Source organism: Apis florea, unplaced genomic scaffold (assembly GCF_048593485.1).
Source record: "Apis florea isolate Af1SG1 unplaced genomic scaffold, ASM4859348v1 contig_3158_pilon, whole genome shotgun sequence".
Taxonomy (NCBI): Eukaryota; Metazoa; Arthropoda; class Insecta; order Hymenoptera; family Apidae; genus Apis; species Apis florea.
In genome coordinates this window covers 2346770-2369160 of record NW_028256713.1, presented here as the reverse complement: position 1 = coordinate 2369160, position 22391 = coordinate 2346770, and the positions used below count along the sequence as shown (strand labels likewise).

The 22391-nt window shown below is 38.9% G+C and overlaps 1 protein-coding gene across 4 annotated transcripts in view; it reads right to left on the bottom strand.

Moving 5' to 3' along the window:
* The window catches only part of LOC100871167 (uncharacterized), a 104947-nt gene extending 86887 nt beyond the window's left edge, over positions 1-18060 (bottom strand). For 2 of the 4 annotated variants that reach the window (XM_086909658.1, XM_086909659.1), the window contains exon 1: positions 17308-18060. The gene's annotated coding sequence lies outside the window, so the exon portion shown is untranslated. Of the gene's footprint in view, positions 1-6948; positions 7094-7204; positions 8684-17307 lie in introns of those variants that run through there. The other 2 variants (XR_015292446.1, XR_015292445.1) reach the window with 2 other exon arrangements.
* Between the last annotated feature and the right edge of the window lie 4331 nt (positions 18061-22391).

The window sequence follows — 22391 nt, the reverse complement described above, 5'->3', positions numbered from 1 at the left end:
GTCAATCTCTATTAAAAGGCGTGCGCAAACAGGGAAGTGTTTCCCTTTCCATGAATAATTGTATCAAGGGGTATGAAAGTCTTTAATCCCGGAGCGTAACCGTGTTTGTGCATCGCGGCCGAAACAATTTTGCCCCGCGAACAAACAAAATCCAGGAAATAAGATTTCTAGAAATAGGGAAATATAGTGGAATATAGGCTCTACTCTATATCTCTCCAGTTTGATATTTCCAATTTTGAAAACTATCGTTGCGTTTACTCCTCAAAAATTCCACCATCAACTCGACCTCTCTCTCTCTCTCACCAATATCCTAAATTCCAAATCTCTCTTCCCTGAAAACACCTTCCTTTCCCATCCTCGATCAACCCCTCGCGCACCACGAGATCTCTCCAACGTCTTCTTCTTCTTCTTTTTTTTTCTTTTTTTCATGCGAGCTAATACAAAGGACGGTCGTGTTTAGCCCTCCCTCCACGGATAGAAGGGGTGGGGGTTGAATTCTCTCAAGGACACGGCGGCGGTGACGTCGAAAACTAGGAGGAGGGGTGGGGAGGCGCTATTTTAACCGGCGACCCTGGACGATCGATCGGCCACGAATTAAACGGTGGTGGCGTTGACGTGGCGGAGAGAAGTATTCCGTGCCACTCCGGATCCGCACGATTTCGAATCGCTCGGCCACGCGAGGTCGTCGAACCCTGGGCGTGACTGACTCGCGCCACACACGGGCCAACTTCACCGTGGCGAACCTCCACTTCGCGCGCCACGATTGATCGACCGTTTCCTATGGGGTTGCGGCCATTCCTATCTCGCGGATTTATCTACCTTCACCTTTGTTCGGACTTCCGCTTCTCCAACAGTTGTTTCAAATTCGTGCGGACCGATAAACCCGCCCTCGTTTCTTCGAATCGTGCTCCTTGAAAATGAGCTCTTTTTTTTTTTTTTGAGAGAGAGAAATGTTTGATCTTTGATCGATTAATTGGAGAATAATAGATCGGCGAGAATTCGAATTGAAGAAAAAAATGTTTGACGTTGATGAAGCGTGGGTGTGTTAATTATTGTTCTGTTGGATTGGAAGTTGTTTGGGAATTATAACGAGAAAGAAAGATTTTATTTTTGTTTTTAATTAATTCGAGAGAACGAAAGAGTAAGCGAAATATATATTTTTTTTTTATTTGATTAATTTCTCTTTTTCATTTTCCTAGAGGATTTTTGCGTAATAATTTGATATTATTCGTAATATTATTCGTGGAAAGAAATGTCACAGCGTATCGTGCGATGATACGAGTGATTCTTCCATCTTAGACTTCCGTCCTCGCCGAGTCATTGTTTCATTAATGCTAATATTTGGAATTGGATTAATATCGTCTCAACAAGATGATTGAATCTTTTTCCACCATCTCGTACTTCAACATTTTTTATGATATTTTCAGACGAGGATTAAATTTCTTTTTTTCGAATTATAAATCAAAAATATTTGCTTATTCGCTAAGTTAAGTAAAAACTAGACGTGACAAGCAAGGTGAAAAAATATCGGAAGTACGGAGGAAAGGAAAAATTGAAATTCGCTGATTCCGCGCAAACATAACGCGTCCACGCACGAATAAAAGCAAGCAAACCAACCCTCTGAAAGGGTAAAGTTACGAGTGTTTTAAAAATAGGATTGCACGTTCGAGGTCCTTTTCCTGAAACCAGTGTCACTGGGGAACGACTTCACGACTTTGTAATGCCACGTTCTATTCCACGCAAAAGTTCCATGCACCAGTTCCATTTCCATCAAATTTCACTCTTCGAAGAAAAAATATATTGTTGTCAATTTAACGATAAATTGAAACACCAACGTCACACATTTTTCGATAATTAAAACGAGAAAATAAAATAAGGAGAAGAAGAATCATATGAAATGTAAATATAATTGAAAATACTTTCAAATTATCTCATCTATCCTTAATTTAGAAAATCTAAATTCTATTAAAAGATCTTCTTTCTTTTATTATTTCCTTCAACGTTTTCCCTCAACGATTAAAAAAAAAATAAGAAATAATGAAGAAGACACTAACGATTTCACGACTTTCAAATTTCACTCTTTGAAGAAAAAAATATATTGTTATCAACTTAAATTATAAATTGAAACATCAACACATTTACACATTTTTTTTCTCGATACATAAAAGGACAAAATAAAATAAGAAGAAGAAGAAGAATCATACGAAATATCATATGATTAAAAATACCTTCAAATTATTTCATCTATCCTTAATTTAAAAAAATTCAAATTCCAAAAAAAAGATCTTTCTTTTATTACTTTCTTCAACTTCTTTCCCTTCTACGATTAAACAAAAAAAAAAAAAAAGAAAAAAAGACAGAAAAATAATAACATTAAGAAAAGGCGAACGAGATACTCGGAATCCGTCTCGCATCCGGGCCCATTACACGCGGCTAAGAATGCATCAAAGCGGGCCGCGCTTAAAAGCCGGCGGATCCTGATTTCTGACCGCCCTCCTGAATTCCCCGCAAGCCTTTGGGGACGCTTTCAACCCTCTCGCGGGGCCACGCCAGCCCCGGAAGGCGGTTTGTAACGTGGGCGGAAAAGCTGAGATCAATATCAAGCGCGAATTGGAACGTTACGTGGTGAAAATCGACCCGTGACCTAGTGTGGACCCGCCCGTGCCCACTTGCGCGGCAAGTGGCGCCATCCCAAACACCGTCGGATCTCACCGCCAACTTGGCCGTGCACAAAACCTGTGCGGCAAACGCGCGTACTTTTTCCGATCGACGAACGAGTTATCTGATCCGACGATATGATCGTTATCATTTTTTTCTTTTCAATTATCATCTTGTCTTGTGGTGCAGCGGAGAAGGCAACAATTGTCAAGAAGAAAGCTTGAAAATATATCTTTCTTCCTTTTTAATTGTTAAAAAGGTAAAGTTTCTTCGCACGAATAATGGATTACAATTTCTACAATTTCGCGTGATACATGGATAGTTTGGTTAGTATTAACAGGTGGATGAATTAAGAAGGTGTAATTTGGAGGTTGAAATTAGATGCGGGGAGAGTTCTACCAGTAGAATTGGTAAGTCTCTGGTCAGGCGGAGAGGAACGAGTGGATGGAGGATGCGGGAACGATTGATGGATGGGCGTTGTAAATGCTCGTGTAAACTCGTGGGATGTAAGGGGTTGGAATAAAGAGGTTGTAAGCTTTATTGATAAATAACCCATGATAAATAATCCCATTGTTTTTCCACTTATTGTTACCATAACTAAATAATTATTACTGTGGTATAATATATACATTATTATTACGAAAAATATTCATAAAAGCTAATATCATCGACATTGCGTAAAATTCATGCATTACTTGGACGCTTTCCAATGTATAACTCGCGATACAACGATTTTACGATACGATATTCCGCCCAAACAACTCTATACATCTCTTGGAAACAACGCCAATCGAACGACGAAGAATCGACTGTCCACTTCGGGAACAGCAAGGAAGTAATAAAAGAAAGAAGAGGAGGGGGAAACAAAAACATGGAAAGACTTTCTTCTTTCGAGCAAAGGGAACGATAGATACAACTCTGGACGCATATATCTCTTCCGTGTGACGAGCAATTTTATCCTCGTGCCACCGTCCCTCCAAATATTGACCTCCTTTCCAAAACGAGCAAGTCGTAACGATGGATTCGCATGCGCCATTGTGTAGGGGGATTGCAACTTACTTTGGTTCGAAAGTTCTACGTGCGACGTACGCGATGAGGAAGAAGCCACCTAACATTAATTCCGCGCGCGGTAGATTAGACAACTCGCTCCCTGCCTTCCGCCCTATATTTTCCCTTCGCGGTAAACACGTGGATTATTTTATCTTTTGGGTGAATAAACGCGGTTAGATTAGACGTGGAGGAATTTTCTTCGGCTAGTTTTTGAAGACGATCGTAAAATCGGTTTTCTTTTTTTAAATTAAAGTTATAATGAATATAGAGAAGATTGAATCGCGTCGAAAAAGTTTTTAATACAGAATTTTTTAATAATAAAAATGAAAAATTCGAAATTCTATTTGGGTAATTTTGAGAAATTTGAGTCTAGTTTCGATTAGATTATTCGAACAATAATTGGTCACGTGGATTTTTAATTTGAATAGAAAAATATTTGAGTTTTTCTTTTTTTTTTTTTAAAACGAAACAATCGGTAACGTTACGTAACGGCGGTTAATATATACGTTTTTCAAAGTCCATTAAATTAATTCTTTTGAAAGTTTTAAAATGGAAAGAAGAAGACACAAAGTATAAGTTAAATAAAACGAAATACGAAAACATCGTGTAAACTCATTAACATACAGAACGCGACAGATGGGAATATCAATTGTATTTTCATTAGAGCATTAATGATGCATGACTGTATCGATTAAAAACGTATATCATATTCCAATTAAATATTCATAACGTAAAATATTTATGTCAGCTAATCTCGAAACTATTTCCTTCGCGATTCGTTCGAAATTTCAAATATTAAAAATTTAACTCGTCCAATCATCGTTACGAAAGAGATGAGAATTAAGAAACGATAAATTTTAGAAAATTGGAATAGTAATAGAATTTTTAATTTTCGCTAATAGAAAGAAAAATCCAATGGTTTTTATGCAATAAAAAGCTTTCACAACGAAGAATACGGTCAAAGTAGATTATGCCACTCGCGGTCAGACAACGCGTATCAAGTTCATCTGTTTGAAATGAAACTCGCATCGACACACTTTCATTGGACACACCCAACGAATAAATAATAGATGCACACTCGCAAAAAAAAAAAAAACTGTTGATTCTTCGAGAATCACATTTTTCACCATGAGTGAAAAAAAAAAACGTTCAGGACAAGAGAGAAAAAAATACGAAGAAGGTTGTAAAAAGAAACAAATCCAACTTATCCTCTCTCTCTCTCTCTCTCTCTCTCTCTCTCCTTTTGTCTTTTTTTTGCAATAAACGACTCGTTCCAATTTTTATACACGATCCCTTGACCGACTTTCACTCGAAAAGGACGTTTTCTATCACCATGAAACAACCTGTGATACACCGAGGTCATCGTCAAACCCTGTTTAATTTTCTTATTGGATCGGAGTAAAAGATAAGGAATCATCGTGACTTGGGAGAAAAACGAACTATTGAAATTTTCACGACGTTCACGACGTTTTTCGGATTCTATTATTCTGTTCGAACGTCGTCACTGACGTGACGGTCAAGGTTCCATTATCGACCTTATTGTATCTCTAATGAACGTTGCACTATCGCCGTATTTCACACTGTTTCCAGACACGTCGACACATAATTATGAGGAAATATCCATATGAATACATCGTGTGTTCGACGAAATATACACTGATGACTTCAAACTATGAGTAATAATTGAAATTATTTAAGTATAATTCCCCTAACGTGGCGGAACTAAAGAAACTTTAATTTACACAGAATCAATTTTATAAAGAGCGAAAAATCGAGTTAGAAAAATTCAAATCCAAAATTCGATGCAGATTAAATATTTCCAAAATGGAAGATATGGATCTTTTCTATTCCTTTCAAGAAGAAATCACTAGAAAAAGAAAATAAAGATTAATTCCACGAATCAAAATTCAAAATTTCTTACCAAATATCCATACGAATACATCGTGTGTTCGACGAGATATAATGGTAGCTATAAATTACGATAATAATTAAAATTGTTTAACTATAATTCTCCTAACTAAGCAAGCTCCCTTAATTTACACAGAATTAATTTTATAAAAAGCGAAAAATCGAGTTAGAAAAATTTAAATCCAAAATTCGATGCAGATTAAATATTTCCAAAATGGAAGATATGGATCTTTTCTATTCCTTTCAAGAAGAAATCACTAGAAAAAGAAAATAAAGATTAATTCCACGAATCAAAATTCAAAATTTCTTACCAAATATCCATACGAATACTCGTGTGTTCGACGAGATATAATGCTAGCTTTAAACTACGACAATAATTAAAATTGTTTAAGTATAATTCCCCTAACGTGATGGAACTAAGGAAGCTTTAATTTACACAGAATTAATTTTATAAAAATCGAGTTAGAAAAATTCAAATCCAAAATTCGATGCAGATTAAATATTTCCAGAATGGAAGATATGAATCTTATCTATTCGTTTTAAGAAGAAATCAAAATTCAAGGTTTCCTACATATATATATATATACTCGCACAGCCTCGAATACTCTTTTCGTTTCGACGAATGGAGCGCACGAATCTCGACGAGATTCAAGGTATCGAAACCGTGTTTAAAGGAAGCAGGGACCACCAGGTTGGCAAGCGCAGCCATTAGAGGCGCTCGTACACCCATAAAACAGGACGAAACGCAGGGAGGTGACTCTCGATTTCTCGGCGGAACCGGTCGCTGTTTCGAGAAAACAGTCTCTGAAAAGGGGGCGTAACCCCTGCAAGATTTACTTCCGACGGCAAAGTATACGTGGCGTAATTTATCGTGGCCGTGTACACGCGCGCCTCCATTGAATAATAGCGCGGCGAAGAGAGCGCGATGCGGTGGCGCGCACCGAGGCCATACTAATTCCTTGTATAAATAAAGGACTTATCTCCGGGCTGCACACTCGTTCTCTAGACGTTATGATATACTAACCTCATTAGCATGAGGCACAGCCAAGAAGTATGGCTTCGATAACGAGCGCGGTTGCTTGAGAACCATTTTCATTCTCATTCTTCGACGACGATCGATTCGTTTACCGAATAATTTCGTCGAACGATCGATATTTCGATACATTCGTGTTTTGGGATTATCGCTGTGGAAGATTGAAAGGAATTCGAAAAGTTTGGAAATCGATCGAACGATTTTCTCCAAGAGTCGTTCGAGTATCATTACTTAGGATTTAATTTAATTTAATTGTAAAGTGACGCAAGTCACTCTCAGAGAGTGTTACTTACACCGACTTGCTAATGAATCTTTTATTTATGAATTATTTAAATTACAGCTTCGTATATCTCTTCAACGATTTCTAGTTCTAATTGACTTATTTCTATTTGCATTTCAGATTTTCGTTAAATAACGTCAAGGTTGGCAAGCATCTTCGACAATCTGTAAGAAGATTTTGCTAAGGTAATTTGATCTTTTAACTAATCGAGGAGATAATTTTTCTTATACAATTAATCCGTACTTTTCTAGAAATATTTATTTAATCAAACGTACGGTATAAAAATATAATATATATATGGCATTTTTTCTCTCGTTACGTCACTCGTTTCGGTTGCACGTTGCTCGAGCACGTGCCCTATCCGGTTTGCTTGCGGTATTTCCAATTCCATCCATCGCGTTCAACAATGTCCCGTTAAAGTATCGAGCGGACCAACATTGAAAATTCGCGATCCCGCGCCACGCTGCGCAATTAATAATCGCGCGTCATTGCAGCCTCAAATTACGCCAGCTGCATCTGTCATCGTGTTACGGGAACCGTTACACCTTTTACCTGTTATCGCTCATTAATAACGTCCCTGCTATTACCACGGCCTATTATCGCCAATGCCTCGTTCCGTTACCTCATCCTCAACGCGAATCCCTACTTTGCTCCACTTTTCCATTCCAATTTCCGAGCTATCGATTCGTCTTCCAATTTATCTTAATCAAACAGACGAGGTATTTGTTCGAGAGCGAGTAAAATTTCGGTATAACGGTTCAATCGACTCCGCTATTTCTTTAATAATAACAATTATATATTCTTTCGACGTGGTATTCAGAGTTGGGAAAAATTTATTACGATCGAATTTTAAAAAGTGTTATTAGCGTACTCGACGAGATTCGAGATACTATTCCGTCACGTATAAAATATTTATCTTCAAAATCTATTTTCCTGGGTTAAACATTTACCGATCCTTAGTTACTGATAAACGATATTTTAAGTTTTTAAAATTCGTTTATCATCGCACGCGAGCTGGAAAGAAGCAAGATTTTCGAAAAATCGAGCGGAAGTTGGAAAGGACGAGGCGCATATGCACCTCGACACGTCTACAGGCCATAAATTGGCGCGGAATATCGGTTGCGATCGCGGACGAAAATTATGGGTTGCCGGAAAACGCGATGGATGATGCCGAAACGAAAACGAAGCGCAACCGTGGTGGGTTGCACCGACCAATCCGCGGCGTTCTTGTGTAAAGTCGGTGCGGCCAGTGATTGGAACGGGCGTGGGAGTATCGAATCGATTAGACCCGGGGATCGATTGTCGCGCGCTCGTCCCGGAAACCCTCCGCTATTGCTCCACTTTCCACGCTGTCCGCGACTCCTTCGACTCGCTTCCTCCTCTCCTCCTCCGCTTCCTCGATCGCTGTTAATCGTTACGTTCGAATTATCGTTGTTCCATCCTTTGTCTCTCTCTTCTGCCTTCATCGGATATTTCTTTTTTTTTTTTTTTTTTTGTTTTTTTCGAAAACGGATATCGCGTATATTTTCGGATATCGTGGATATTCTCGATGACTCGCTTGCCGAGGAATCTTTGCATTCTATTTTTAGCCTAGTTCCACGTCATCTTTGCCATCTCTATGTTCGCACGTAGAATTTGCGTTCATTTTTTTTTTTTTTTTTTTTTGCGTAAATTCGTAGACCTCGTCCTTCTTGAAAGTTTATTAATTAAACTTGTTTCTTTTTTTTTTTTTCTCGTGGATCGTCCATTTCCATCTTAGAGAAACAAAAGAAAGTTTTATTATTATTTTCGGTCCATGTTCCGATCAAGAAGAAACCGATCCCTTCGAGTTGAATGAAAATTCTATCCGCTTGAATGATCGATTTCGACTTGGATGTTCGAGCAAACAACGATATCGTTAATAATTATTCCCGTTGAAAAACTTTGGCCGCAAATGCCAGGACTCGATAACGGTATTTTTCATCGTGAATTCGCAATGCTTCCCTATTCGGCCGACAACGATAGCTCTCCGCTTGTTCAAGTACGCGCTAATGGATCGAAAACACCTCGTTTCGTATAATTGCACGGCAAACACTGGTTAATTACCTCCTCGACTGGCTTTTAAAACATGGTTACATAATGGAAACGAGAACCGAGTTTCGATGCTATTACTCGTTCGATCATCCTCGAATCTCATATTTTCTAAATAAAAGAACTGGAGCACGAGGTAAACAAGGATGAACGTATATATACTCATCGAAGAAATTAGAATGCGAATCTTCGAATTTAAACTCTCTCTCGTTTTTGATTCCTCGGAATGATTATTCAGTGGCTTTTAAAGCGGCGATAATTTTCGACTCGTCTAGATATCGCGGATTAAATTTGTTGAAAATGTGTAGGGATGTCGACAATTATCGCGCGTAATCGATCGATTCATTCATGGAGGTGTAAATGGATCTGTGTTTGATTTTTCAATTATGGAATCGTATCGATATATTTTGCTTATAAAGGAACTGTCGTTTATTAATCCGAGTCAAACGTTAATTAGTTTCGATCAAGATTGGAATTTTTTGTCTAGGAAAAAAATCAATGAATAAAAATAAATTTTAATTTATTCTTTCTCATTTTTTTTTTTTTTTGCGATGAAAAAGCTAGAAATTGATTATACTCTTGCAGCATTGAACATTGTAATCTTCGTTCAAATTTCATTTAGATTTCATTAAATCGAATAATTATCGTACAAGTGTGGAACACGTTATAATTAACGCAATAATAACATTTGTCTATAATCGTTGCAATTTTCATCAATTATTTTTACTTCTTCGTGCAACATTGAATCACTTAGTCACATTATATTAAAACGTATATAATTCTCTAAATTGACCGAGCACGCGTTAACGAGTTGTTCAAACGCTGTGAAAGGATAATTTTCTGAAGGATAATTCTAAGCAATTGGTTAAAAATCAATTAACAGTCGATAAGAGAAAAAAAACATTGCGCGTATGGTGTATCGAGGTTTATAAAGCACGCTAATTATTCCACACTTTCAACGCTTTAAAATTTCCTGTCTAGACGTCTCCGTGTAAATAAATAAATTGTGTATCTCGAATTTCTCCGAGTTTTTTTGTCATAACGGAAATCAACCGTATATATTCTTCTACAAATCAAAACGATCTTTCTTCTAACTTGATTTAACTAATAATTAACAAAATCTAAAAAAAAAAAAAAAAAAAGAACAGATACACGTCACGATCAAAATAAAAACCATTTTAACCAATATCCAAGCAAACTTTCCCTATTCACAATTACGTTATTACACCCCTTCTACTCCAAATATTAATCAAATAATTCAGATTCGGATTAAAACGGGTCACTAATTCCCGCGAAATTGTACTTCTTCCACCTCCCATGATGAAATTCCACAATTCCAACTATCTGTTAAACCTTCACGAACTACAAAGAAGGATAAAATCTGATCCTCGCGTCAGAGAGAGAGAGAGAGAGAGAGAGAAACGTTTCAACTTCGTTCCAATTTCGCGAGATTAACTTCACATTCTCGCGATTCGCGAAGAAACGGTTTTTGAAACGATCGGGCGTAAATCGGTTTAACCACCGAGGACTCGCTTCAACCCCCTCCTCCCCGATTCATAACCGAGCTCGACGAAGGGTAATGCGTTGCGCAGGTCAGTCGCGGTAATATCTCGGTAATGTACACCGGTATGGCCAACCTTGAAGAGATAAATTTCGCGATAAGGTTGATAATTAACGCAGCTAATGGCCGTTATTATCACGGTTATGAGGGAAAAACGTCCCAGAAAAGCGACCAGTTACGCGACTTTTGTTGCCTTTACACGCACGATACAATAACATGACCCACAATAACGCGTAATTGGATCCACTTGCGATGGATAAAAGAGGGATGTGTGCGTATGTGTGTGTAATTTAGCAAGTTGCTTGACCAGAAAGTATCGAGAATCTTAATTGAATCAAATTGGAATTTTGAAAAAAAAAAAAAGTGTCAATCCAAGTCGCTAAGAAGTATTGAATTTCTTATATAGAAGAAGAAGAGAAAGATGATCGGAAGATGATCTTAATCGAAGTTTTGAAAAATAGATTAGATTTATAATAAATAGAACAAATCATTAAGGAAGCAACAACTTTTGTTTTCAATTTCATATTGATTATTCGATTTGATATTAATGATTTTTTTTTTTTTGATTTTTTATTATATTCTTCACTTGTGATATTGGTTTTGATATGATTACACGCAGAAAAAAAAAAGGAAAAAGAAAACGTTGCACAATTATCTTATTCTACGTATTCTTTTCCATCAACAACAATTATGATTACATTTCATCACATAACTCTTCACGTTTCATCTGTATCTGATAACTTGTTCCGTTACACCGTTCGATAACAGATATGAAAAAAACATTGATTAATTTCGCACTCTTCTATCTTCTATGTTCAGATATTATCATGTTTTGTAAACAACGCTGTGAAAAACATCAATCACACCGTTGTACCCTACTAACTTCACAATTAATGGAAATAAAAATGAATAAAAAAAAAAATCTTCGTTTAACTGAATTTGAAAATTTTTCATTTCGATGATTTTCAATTCCATCCGAAATCATAAATATTTTCATCACGAGTTCAAATATTTCATACGCAAAGACACTTTTTTTTTAAAAAAAAAAAAAAAAGTACTTGAATAAGAATTCGCTAAACGATTTGCGAGAAGAAAATTTTCGAAAATTTCCACGTGTTCTTAGATAAGGCAGATGATACTTGATTTACCAGTATTACGAACAACGCAATAACGATAAAAATGTATCAGTTGTATGACTGATATTAATATAATGACTGGTCGATATTGCAATTAACGTTAAAGTATATATCATTGTACTTTTCGACACGTCATTCTTGCTGACGACAAAAAAAAAAAATAATCGACAATGCGGTAATTATAATTTTGAGTTCGCGAGAAAACAAGAAATTTAGATAAAGCTGGATCAAGTTTTTTTAGACTTGTCTTTCGCGTGTATAATTTATATAGATATAAAAAGAAGAAAAAAAGCAAATGATATTTTAAATAGTTTAATTATAATATCAGTGAGAAGATAATATTTTATTGTTGGAAATAAAATAATATATCGTGTTAAGTGGGTTATAGTGTTAAGGAAAACAAAAGAAATATGGAGTGATGGCTGATAATTATGCTTGATAATTATGCTGATAGTGGAAAGAACTTTATTTAGAACCATTTTGATACCATTTGTCACCTATCTACGCAATTGCGTTTCAAGTTTAAATAGGTTTGGCCTTGCTAAGCTCGAACGTCACCATTGTCGCCAATTTCTTACTTCAGTCTCTAATTATCCAAAGACAATATTCAGACGTGTATGCATATTCATTTTCAACTGTTCAAATTCGCCGGGTGAGATAGAAGATCCACGAAGAAAAAAGAAAAAGAACAATTCGATGCAACTTTTCAAACGATAGAATCGATAAAAATTGGTGATAAAAAATATATAAAATAAATAAAATAAAATGAAATAAAAATAAATAATTCGATAAAAGAACCTTTATTAAAATATTGTTCCCAAACAATAGAAAAAATTGTCACGCCCATCTAAATCAATTTTCTATACGTATCAAAGAAATTATTCCATATTCAATTTTTCTCGCAATGATTTAAAGTTCACGGCGCAGCTAATTCGATGGAAAAAAAAAAAAATCTTCACCGTGACAAAACGAAAAAAAGATTTTCATCCAAATGATGTAAGGCTTATATCCTTGTACAATTTTCCAATCGTATTCTCGAATCAACAAACGTTTTTCGGACAAATTCACGAAAGATACGCTTAAACGACTCTTTCGAAAAAGACGAATCTTCCTTTAAATTTTCCACATCTTTGCACAAGATCTCTTCTCCTCCGGCAACAATTCGTCTGGGATCGCGATAAACAGATCCTTTTCTTTCTAAAACGCTGACATCGTATACTTCGAGTCACGAGACACCTTCGCCGAGATGAAAAAACGGGATTTCTGTAAACGATGCGTCGCGATGTATGTAATTCAGGGGACGTAATTGGTCGAGGCGAGGTTCAAGCGTTCGCGCGCCGACATTCCGTGGCCTTTGGTATGCAAAAATCCGGTAGCAGCGAGCGTACAAAAGCCGTGGAAAAAAAAGGAGAGAGAGAGAGAGAAAGAGAGGGAGGAGAAAGGAAATGGAAAAGGAAAACGAAGAAAAAAGGAAAAAAAAAAATATGGGCACGAATTGAAATCGCGCGCGAGACCGACAACGAGCTTTCGGGCAGCGCGCGTTTCCGCGCAAAAATCCAATGGTTGAATCGCGTAATTAAATCCCGAAGACGATTAACGACGACGTCGCGACGCCTGTCCTTTGTCCAACCGAACTTTCTTCCGTTTTATTCGCTTCTTGTAATTAATCGCCAGTGGTTATTAATTAAATTCATTGCATTGCGTTGGATTGGATGATTCGCGAGTTTTATTTCTTTCTTTTTTTTTTTTTTCGATCTTTCTTCAGAGGTTTTTCGAATTTCGTGGTTATTTTTGCGGCTATGAAACGTCGCGATGTTTGGAATAAAAATCGAGAAGGGTCGAGAGACTCGAAGCGAATTGGGTTTGAATCACGTGACAGGTATTTTGATTTCAGTTGTTTTTTTTTTAAATATATTTTTAGGTATATTATGAGTATATTAGTCATATTAGCGTTTAATTAGAAGATAATGAATTCGTATTTCAACCGAGAATTCCTTAATCTCGGTTTAATTTATTATCGTGGAAACGCGATAGCGAATTTCGAATATTAGGAACTTGATATTTTCTTTTTTATCGAGTTTATGCTTTCACTTAATTGTTTCAACGCCAAGTCAAGTATCTATCAGTTATAACGCGTGTGTAAGTGATTTTTTATTAATATATTCATTTTCGTTGATAGTAAATTTTTTTCTTCACTTTTTTTTTTTTTTTGTTTTTTAATTATCATTGAACGAATGTAAAATTGATGTTTAAACAGGTTCTTCAACGCGAATTTAACAACATCGTAAAATCTATAATATACAATTTAATTCTTTAATTAAGTTGTTATTAGAATTACGATCATCATTATCATCCTAATCATTGCGTACATAATCATGCGTGTATATATATTATGTAAAATGCATTAAAAACAAGCATGTATTTTCGCTTAAATTTAATCACATTTCAAATTATCCTTTGCAACTCGCGTCGTGATCAGACTTCTTGAAATGGCCGAGCTCCGAAAACGAGGCAAGCATTTAAATTCTCTATTTAAATGCTGCACGTGGATGTGTTAAATAACGCACCGTACCCTTGCCATGATAACGTAATAACTCAACGAGTAATAAACAGAAAATTATGAAAGTTGAATGGTTGCCATGGTTACTAATGCTTGCTAAGGAGAATTCTGCATTTTCACGGAATATTTATACGCCATTTACCCAACTCTATAAGTTACACATCGATGGAAAAGAATAAAAAAAAAAAAAGAGAGAAGGAAAAAAAATATTTACTATTCTTTGGTGTCCAAAAAGACGTTAATCATTTTCAGATGTTCATTTTTCACAAGGATATCGATATAATAAAATCATTCAGTTTGCCCAATCTGCTTAATACTAAAATTAAAAACACTCTAAACATTGACAAAACTTTTAAAACATTGATTCAATATTTATCAATAGTCTTATATCAAAAACTTTAACTTCGATAAACAATCTAAATACACCGTGCATATCGAAATATCACGCCTCCATTCGATTCACTACCAAAATCAAAAAAAAAAAAAGACTCTATCTCCATAATCTCCATAAGCATTCACGCGATCATTCAAATATCTCAAAAGACACTTGTTTAACATCTTGAACCTCGATGCTCGTTTAAATTTTAACCCTGTATATCCAACACACCAATACGAAACTCATCACAACATACCATCGTGCCCAATCGTCGTCAACTTTCACGCTTGATTTACACGCTTCGCGTTAAAAGGTTCGCAATTCCAAAGAAAGAAAAAAAAAAAAAAAAAAAGGAAGAAGAAAAAAACCAACCGCAAATACCACACGCGAAATAGAGGCTTCGCGAAACCGATTCACCCATAAATCTCGTCAAATGAATAATAGACACGGGAATAGAAGCGTCGTGGACACAATCGACTCTGATTCGAGCGTATAGAAATTGGCCCTCGGATGAATCGAAATGCGCGCGAGACATTTAGCAAACTTAATTGGCCGCTCTTCCATTACAGATCCACGATGGCAGATTGCATTCTATCGAAAGATAGATAGGAAACGAAAGATCGACTCTCCTTCTCGGCTTCTCTCCTCGTCTATCGATCCTGCCGATCGCGAGAAATCCGCGAGCATCCCCTTTCTTGCGCAATCGACCGATATATTTAAGCGGTCTATTGGTAAACGAGCCGGAATCCGGGCCAGTTACAACACCTGTCGTAAGCCGAATCGTATCGCCATGCCAAATTCTACGACCGCGGTTCATTCTTTGAAATTTTAGGGATCGAATCGTGTCCGATTTTGAGAGAACGTCGAATATAGAGAGACGAATCTATCTCGTCGTTGATAGATCTGAATCTCGCGAATGATTGAATGATTTCGATAATTCGTCGCAGGTTTTGTAAATTAAAAAATTGGATATTAAGATTAAATAGAATTCTATCCACTCTTTGAAATACATTTTGAGAAAAAAATTTGTTTTTAATCGCTCGCGCTGTGATTTAAAAATATTCGTCTCCTTGTCATTTCTTTCGACCAAATAGATTCGACGATTGGAAGAGGCGCGTATACGCGAAATATATCACTCTTAAATTGAAAAGATCTTATGCGACGCAAAGAAGAACACGTGCGATTTAAAAAAAAAAAAAAAAATATTCGTTTTCCTATCCTTTGGTTCTCTCGACGAACGAAATAAATTCGAACTTTCGGATACGGCGCCCGAAAAACAGAGGAAATTCGGGTCGTTTCGTGTTTCACGGTTGGAAAGTCGATGTTGATGCGAAAAAGGAAAAAGAAAAAGAGGAAAAGTACAGAGCATCCGTGTACGGGCACGCAACTGTCGTGCAACGTGATACACATGTACGTACCCCTTTTATCAATAACGTTACGTGGTGGTACATTGATTTAAAGCCGCGCTGTTATGCAGGCAGCGGGTTTGGTCGCGAACAATGTAAACTGCGCACGATACAAATTATAGCTGTCAACGGAGCCACTCGTGGAGCACAAATGACGAACCGATCTTTACGCCTACTCGACCGTAAGTCAATATTTACGAGCTGCTTAATGCGAAAGGGTGAGACGTGGGATGGAAAGTTTCCCTCGCCTTTTGCTCACCTTGAAACTTGATTCGTCGGTAAATAATCCTTTTCGACAGACCATTAAGACCCTCGTACAAGATTTTCGTGACGAGTGGCGTGACGAGAAGAATTTTTCAAACGAGATCGAGAAGAAAGATCGAGACCTCGAATCCTCTGTTCTTACGAATATTGAAAATAATACGCTAATTTCCAGCACACGCGTGGATACTTTGATTCGCAATCCTACATCCTTTTCAAACGAGTTTTTAAATTCGAAGAATTATCCTATGCAAATTGCTGAATTTCGCAAGATATCGATAATCTGTACAATGTTGCGATCTGAGAAGAAACGTGTTTTCTTGAACATTGGGATGAAGTTTCGCGAGTTTGCAATACTCGGATATAATAAATAAAATCGAAAGAAAGGATCGATTAATTAGTCAATTTGAATCTCACGGAAAGAAAAGAAATTCCATCAAGATATACGTAAAAACGACGAACCTTCGTATCTGCATAAAGATACATCCAAGATAAAAAGAAAGGCCAAGAGGATTGACCAGGTGTGCCGCGCATAATCGAAAGGAATTTCCTCGAAATATTCCTCGTTCATCCACTCTAATTTCACTGTGTTTTCTTCGAACCGCGATGGTCTCGGATAGCCGTTTCCGGTTTCACTGTTACTTCGTCCTCAATCGTTTACGCGACCTCTCGACTTTAAAGAGAAACACTCGCGACTCGACGAGTTTACCATCGATTAAAAACGATGAGACGCACTGAGGATACAACAACAATAACAATAAACAGTAACACTCGCGACTGGATGGAAACTCGCCTATGCCTACCTGTTCGTCTCGTCGAAATTTTAGCTACTTCTCCTCCTCTTTCGATCGCCTAAACCAAGCCAAACACGCAACACGCACGCACACACGCGTCCATATATGTATATACATGCACACACATTCACACATACACGCATAGAAATACGTATGCATACGTAGCGTGACGAGCGTGCACCGTACACGTGCACCGCCGCGTTCGGATACACACCTGCACGTGCTATTCCTCGATGTCGGAAGCCGATGAACGAAGAAGAGACGAAGAACAGACGGGGGGGAACCGTTCGCACCAAAAGTCTGTCTTCCCCGTGACGTATTTTCACTTATTTGATGACGAGCGCGTTGCCAGATTAACGCGAGGTTAATTCCGTCCTCGCGTCTCCGTCGTAGCACTGATTGGAACACCCGCGTCGCTACTTCCTTCCCTTCTATCTCCTCGTTCGGTACACGAAGAAGGATCGGGATCCTCTGTTCACCGGTGGGTCCGTGTGCGCGAGAGGACGCGTGTGCCGGCGGATGGTGTGTGCACGGACCTCGTACACGGTGTGCGTATTACAGGGGATGGCGTGTACGTTGCTGGGTCACCAGTGTGTATATCTCTCCCCCTCTTTCTCTCTGCTTCTACGTACGGTATATATATATATATATACACGTATATATGAGTTTACATGTACATATATATATATATATATATATATCATATATATTTATATATTTATATATATATATAGGATTGCGCGCGGGTGTATGTGTGTACGTGTGTATGTGTGTGTGTGAGTGTGTGTGGAACGACGACGCGGTGCCACGACTACAGGTCTACTGTCAGATGGGACGCGCGTCGACGGTGGATCACGGCGGAGAACGTGATATAACAACAAGCGAGGAACGGTAACACACAGCTCGGTGTACCAGCGGAGACTGCCGGGTCCCCCACGATCTCGCCGAGTGGTGGCCGCTATAGTGGAAAAGATATATAGCTCGCTCGTGGCGTGTGTATACGCTGCTGGATTCTCAACAACGGGGTACGGGTGGAGGGGTGTCGCGGAGAATCGAGGAAGATCGGGGAGTATACGCGCGGGCATGGAAGGAGATCGGCGCGGTGGAGGGGGCGCTTCTACTAGAGCAGCGCGCGCGGTGGGAAGCGAGGCGAGGAATGGGGGAGGGGGAAGTGGCACGCTCTAGGCGCTATGACGTAACTCGCGAGTCATCGTGAACCTGTGGGTGGTGGGGAGACGGAGGAGAGAGAACGGGAGTGGGGGGTCGGTGGTGGGGAGCGAGTGCAAGGGCGCGTTGGTGGGGAGAACGGTGAACGGAAGGAGGGGAGGATGGCGGTCATTAGTGCTACTAGGACACGGAAGCGAATCCTCGCCACCCTCCTCGCCCCTCCGCGCGGCCCGTTTCGCGACCCGCCACCGGTAACCACCCACTCTTTTCCATTTTCCTCTCTCTATCTCCGCGTGTATGCGTTTTCCACGCTCGTCCCTCTCTCTCTCTCGTCTTCTTTCTCCTCGCCAGCCGTGCGACGCCTCGCGCGCCCGTGTGTATTATCTATATAACGCGTGGCCCGGGGGTGCGCCTGCACTCTGCAGCTGCACACACAAACCCCTTTTGCGGAGAGAGAGAGTTACGGAGGAGAGTAACGTCGACGATTAGGCCGCGCTCGCGACCTCGTCCTTGCTCGGCCGGCCAAGATCGGGGCCACTCGCTCGTTCGCTCGCTCGTTCGCGCGCGTGGTTTCTTTGCAACGATACGTTTAAGCGGGATCGGAATGCGTTGACCCTTTCTCTAAGCGGTCTACAGGCTTTGCGGATAACTGGATGGATGGGTTGGATAACGATTCACGAACGGGTCACGTGTATCAGACGTGGATCCGCTTCGCGGAAACGGCCGCGTAGATGGTGTGCACGACGTCGTGACGATGAACAATGGTAATATTTTTTTTATGAAAGGATCATTACGCAAGGCAATTTCATGGAAATTTTAATGATGAAGAGAGGCAGTTTGAAAATCTATATAACGTTTTACGACGTTCGTACGTCCGCATATTCAATTAATCGAATTCAATAACTTGGATCGTACATCAAACGTTAAAAATCCTCGTACGAAAGGACTTTATAATCTCTCTTTAAAAACCGCTTAACGTTCGTTCCACTATCGTCAAACTATCGAAACGATCGCTAAATTTCTCTTCGCCAACCAGTCAGTCCCCGTTACCACTTACACTCCGCCACGTAACCGAGTCAGTCACGTTGGAACCCCGTTTAAAAAAGCCGCTGGCTCGATACTCGATAATGGCTCCGTAACGAGATTTTCATAAACAGATGCAAAACGGTGGCGGATATTTCCACCGTGGGAGGCGGGGATCGATAGAAAGCCGGTCGCCTTCCGTGGGATTTAAAGCCTCGTAATTGATTTCCTGGTGGTGGAATTCCAGGGTGCACTGCGCCCTTTACCCTTTCGACGGCCGGGTTCGGCCTACGCGTGGCTGGGCGTGGCGAGGAATCGTTGCGGCTGAGAAAATCCCGCGGAAGATCCCTCGTCGAAGGTCAAACGGCGTCCATTCCGCTTGCTGTGGAGGACAATTGCGTCTCAAAGTGCGCCACTGCCATCCGAACCAACACATCGAGCAATATTGATCACCAGAGAACCGGTATGTGTGTGTGTGTGTGTATACCGAACTTTGACATTTGCCTCAGCCCGGCGAAAACGTTGCACATCCTGTACATGTTTCGCTTTGCACGGAGATTTAAATCTTAAAAATGGAGAACGGGGGGAGATTCTTTAAGGAGGTTCTATTTTTCTATTTACGCGATATAACGGTTTGCTCGTTTGGTGCAGGGGACAATATTAAATTTTGCGATTTTTATTCGAGGATTCCATAAAATTAATCGTCGAATTACTGTATCATTTTAACATCATCGAACAACGTAGATATTTTTGGTTTATTCTAAAAACAAGTTCATAAGTGACTGCTACATAATTTATTCGCGATAAAAATTTGAAATTACGTGTTTCACGCTACGACCAGTAATATAGAATCTCTTTCGGTACAATAAACAGTACATTTTGTCGAAAGACGACCAAGTTTCGTAGTCGTAAAACGAAATTGTATAACAGAGACGGAAGCGGTAACAATTTACCGGGATCTCGTTTGATCGAGGACGGGGATTCTGTTTTCGGCGACAAAGTTCCCGAACGAAATAACCATTAAGCCGGCTCTAGGAGGGGGATATCAGGGTCGTTTTGGGTCAAGGCTGTTACACCGTCACCCTCGAACGCCTTTGTCCACTGCTTCTCAAGGTGATTCTCGGCGTCCGATGAATCTGGTTGATTCCCAATTTCCGCCTATTGGCAACCGACGTCGAATCGCTGTCTGTAATTCTATAATTAGGCTCGCTTGTTAATTAGGGAACAGAGAGCAGCCCCATCGTGGCGAAAGTGGGCCGTTTACTTGTCGTGCTTTGGCTCCAAGTTTGCCTCCCTTCGATGTCGATGAGTGAAGTTTCGTTGCTCAACCACGCTTCTCTGCTCCGTTTGATCGATCGACCGACATCGAGTGGATTCGGTCTCTGATTTAGCGATTTCGTCGGTGGACCAAGATCCGTGATGAAAATCGAGAGTGCCGATACTTTGTCCAATTACAGAACTGGTATTACATTTCGAATTTCCAGTCTTTCAAATTCCAAAGATATAATATCGTGGAATTTTTCTAGATAAAAGTTTTCGCAATTTCTTTCCGCTCTTCAATTTAATCATTATATTATAAATATTATAGATTTTTAGAAGAAAGTTGTCCTAGAAGATCACTAGTTCTTTCGTTTCTATTGATCATGAAACGATGAATTAGATTTCTCATTAATCGATTTTCCTCATTAATCTTTTTCGAATTTCGCTCCATCTTGAAACTATCTTCAAAAAAATTTGTCCTAGATATATCTATTAGATCTTTCAAACTTGAATTCTTTCCACTTTCCATTTCACCATCGGTCGACAGCAACCGAGATAATATATATAATCGAGGCAAATTAGATTTTTAAACTGAATTTTATCGAATTAATCTCGACAAATTGGACTGTTCTTCGAAACGAAAAAGAAGTTACGTATCTTTTGAGGATTACTTTTGATCCTCGAACTATCCTATTCTTCTCGGAATAAATTAGATTTTAAAGCGAATCGACAAGATTTTCTCGCCAATCCAATTTTCCACGCGTCTCGAGATCGTCGAGCTGTGGAAAGATCTTACGGTACCTCGCGTAACGTTAGTTATAAGCAGCGCGTGTCGCAGCTGCGTACGACATTTGCGTTACACCGACGTTCACGAGAGAGAGAGAGAGAGAGAGAGAGAGAGAGCGTCGCCAATGAAACGTGCAATTTAATTGAAACACGCTCGGTTCATGTGCATACGATTAACGTTGGTCGACGTGCGTGCCGCTCGCGAGCTGTTCGCGTGAGTAACGGAACGAGTCGGAATGGTGCGGTTAACGCGCGTGAAAATTCACCTTGTTACCTGTACATTGTTGATTGTTGATTGTATGCTAAACAAGCCATCGTGATTTGACACACTGTTTGTTAACATTATTATATATATCTAGCAGAAGAGAATTAAGTCGGTTTTAAAGTATATTATTTTCTCGTGAATCTCGGACTTGAGATTTAAAATGATTATTTATTAAAACGCTTGAACAACATTCCGTTTTTCATATCATAAATTTGGCTACGATTATTCGAATTGTCGAAGTGGCTTTATTCAATTATCAAATATTATCCATCATTGCTTCAAGTTACATACACAGTTGAGTTTTTTTCTACGATGATCTTTGACTTTTGAAGTTATATCGATGCGTTTTGAATTTTTTTTTTTTTTTTTATGCATCTTTTGTTTCTGGCCTGACCTTTTGACTTGTGGCGGGTAATTTTATAATACTTTTCACCTTTCTTGGCGACTTTTCCCCTTTTCGCGGTGAACTCGTTTAGGTAGTTTTTACTTTAAGCTTTCAAGGGTTTTAATCTCCTCGGCATTAATAAAGGTTTGTAAAAAAGTTTTAGAAAAATGATAACGAGAGTTATATATCTTTGAGCGGAAAGAGAGAGAGAGAGAGAGAGAGAGTGGATATTTCAATTAATAATTTCTATAACATTTTTCCCTCGTTTCTTTTCAATGTGACGCGAAACATAATTATTATTATGTCGAAAGATCATGCATTCTCTATATTTGATCTTTCTCTTCATTGTCTGAATCCAACTTACCCGTATTTACACTCGATTATTTTAAAAGAACACGATCTATGCACTATA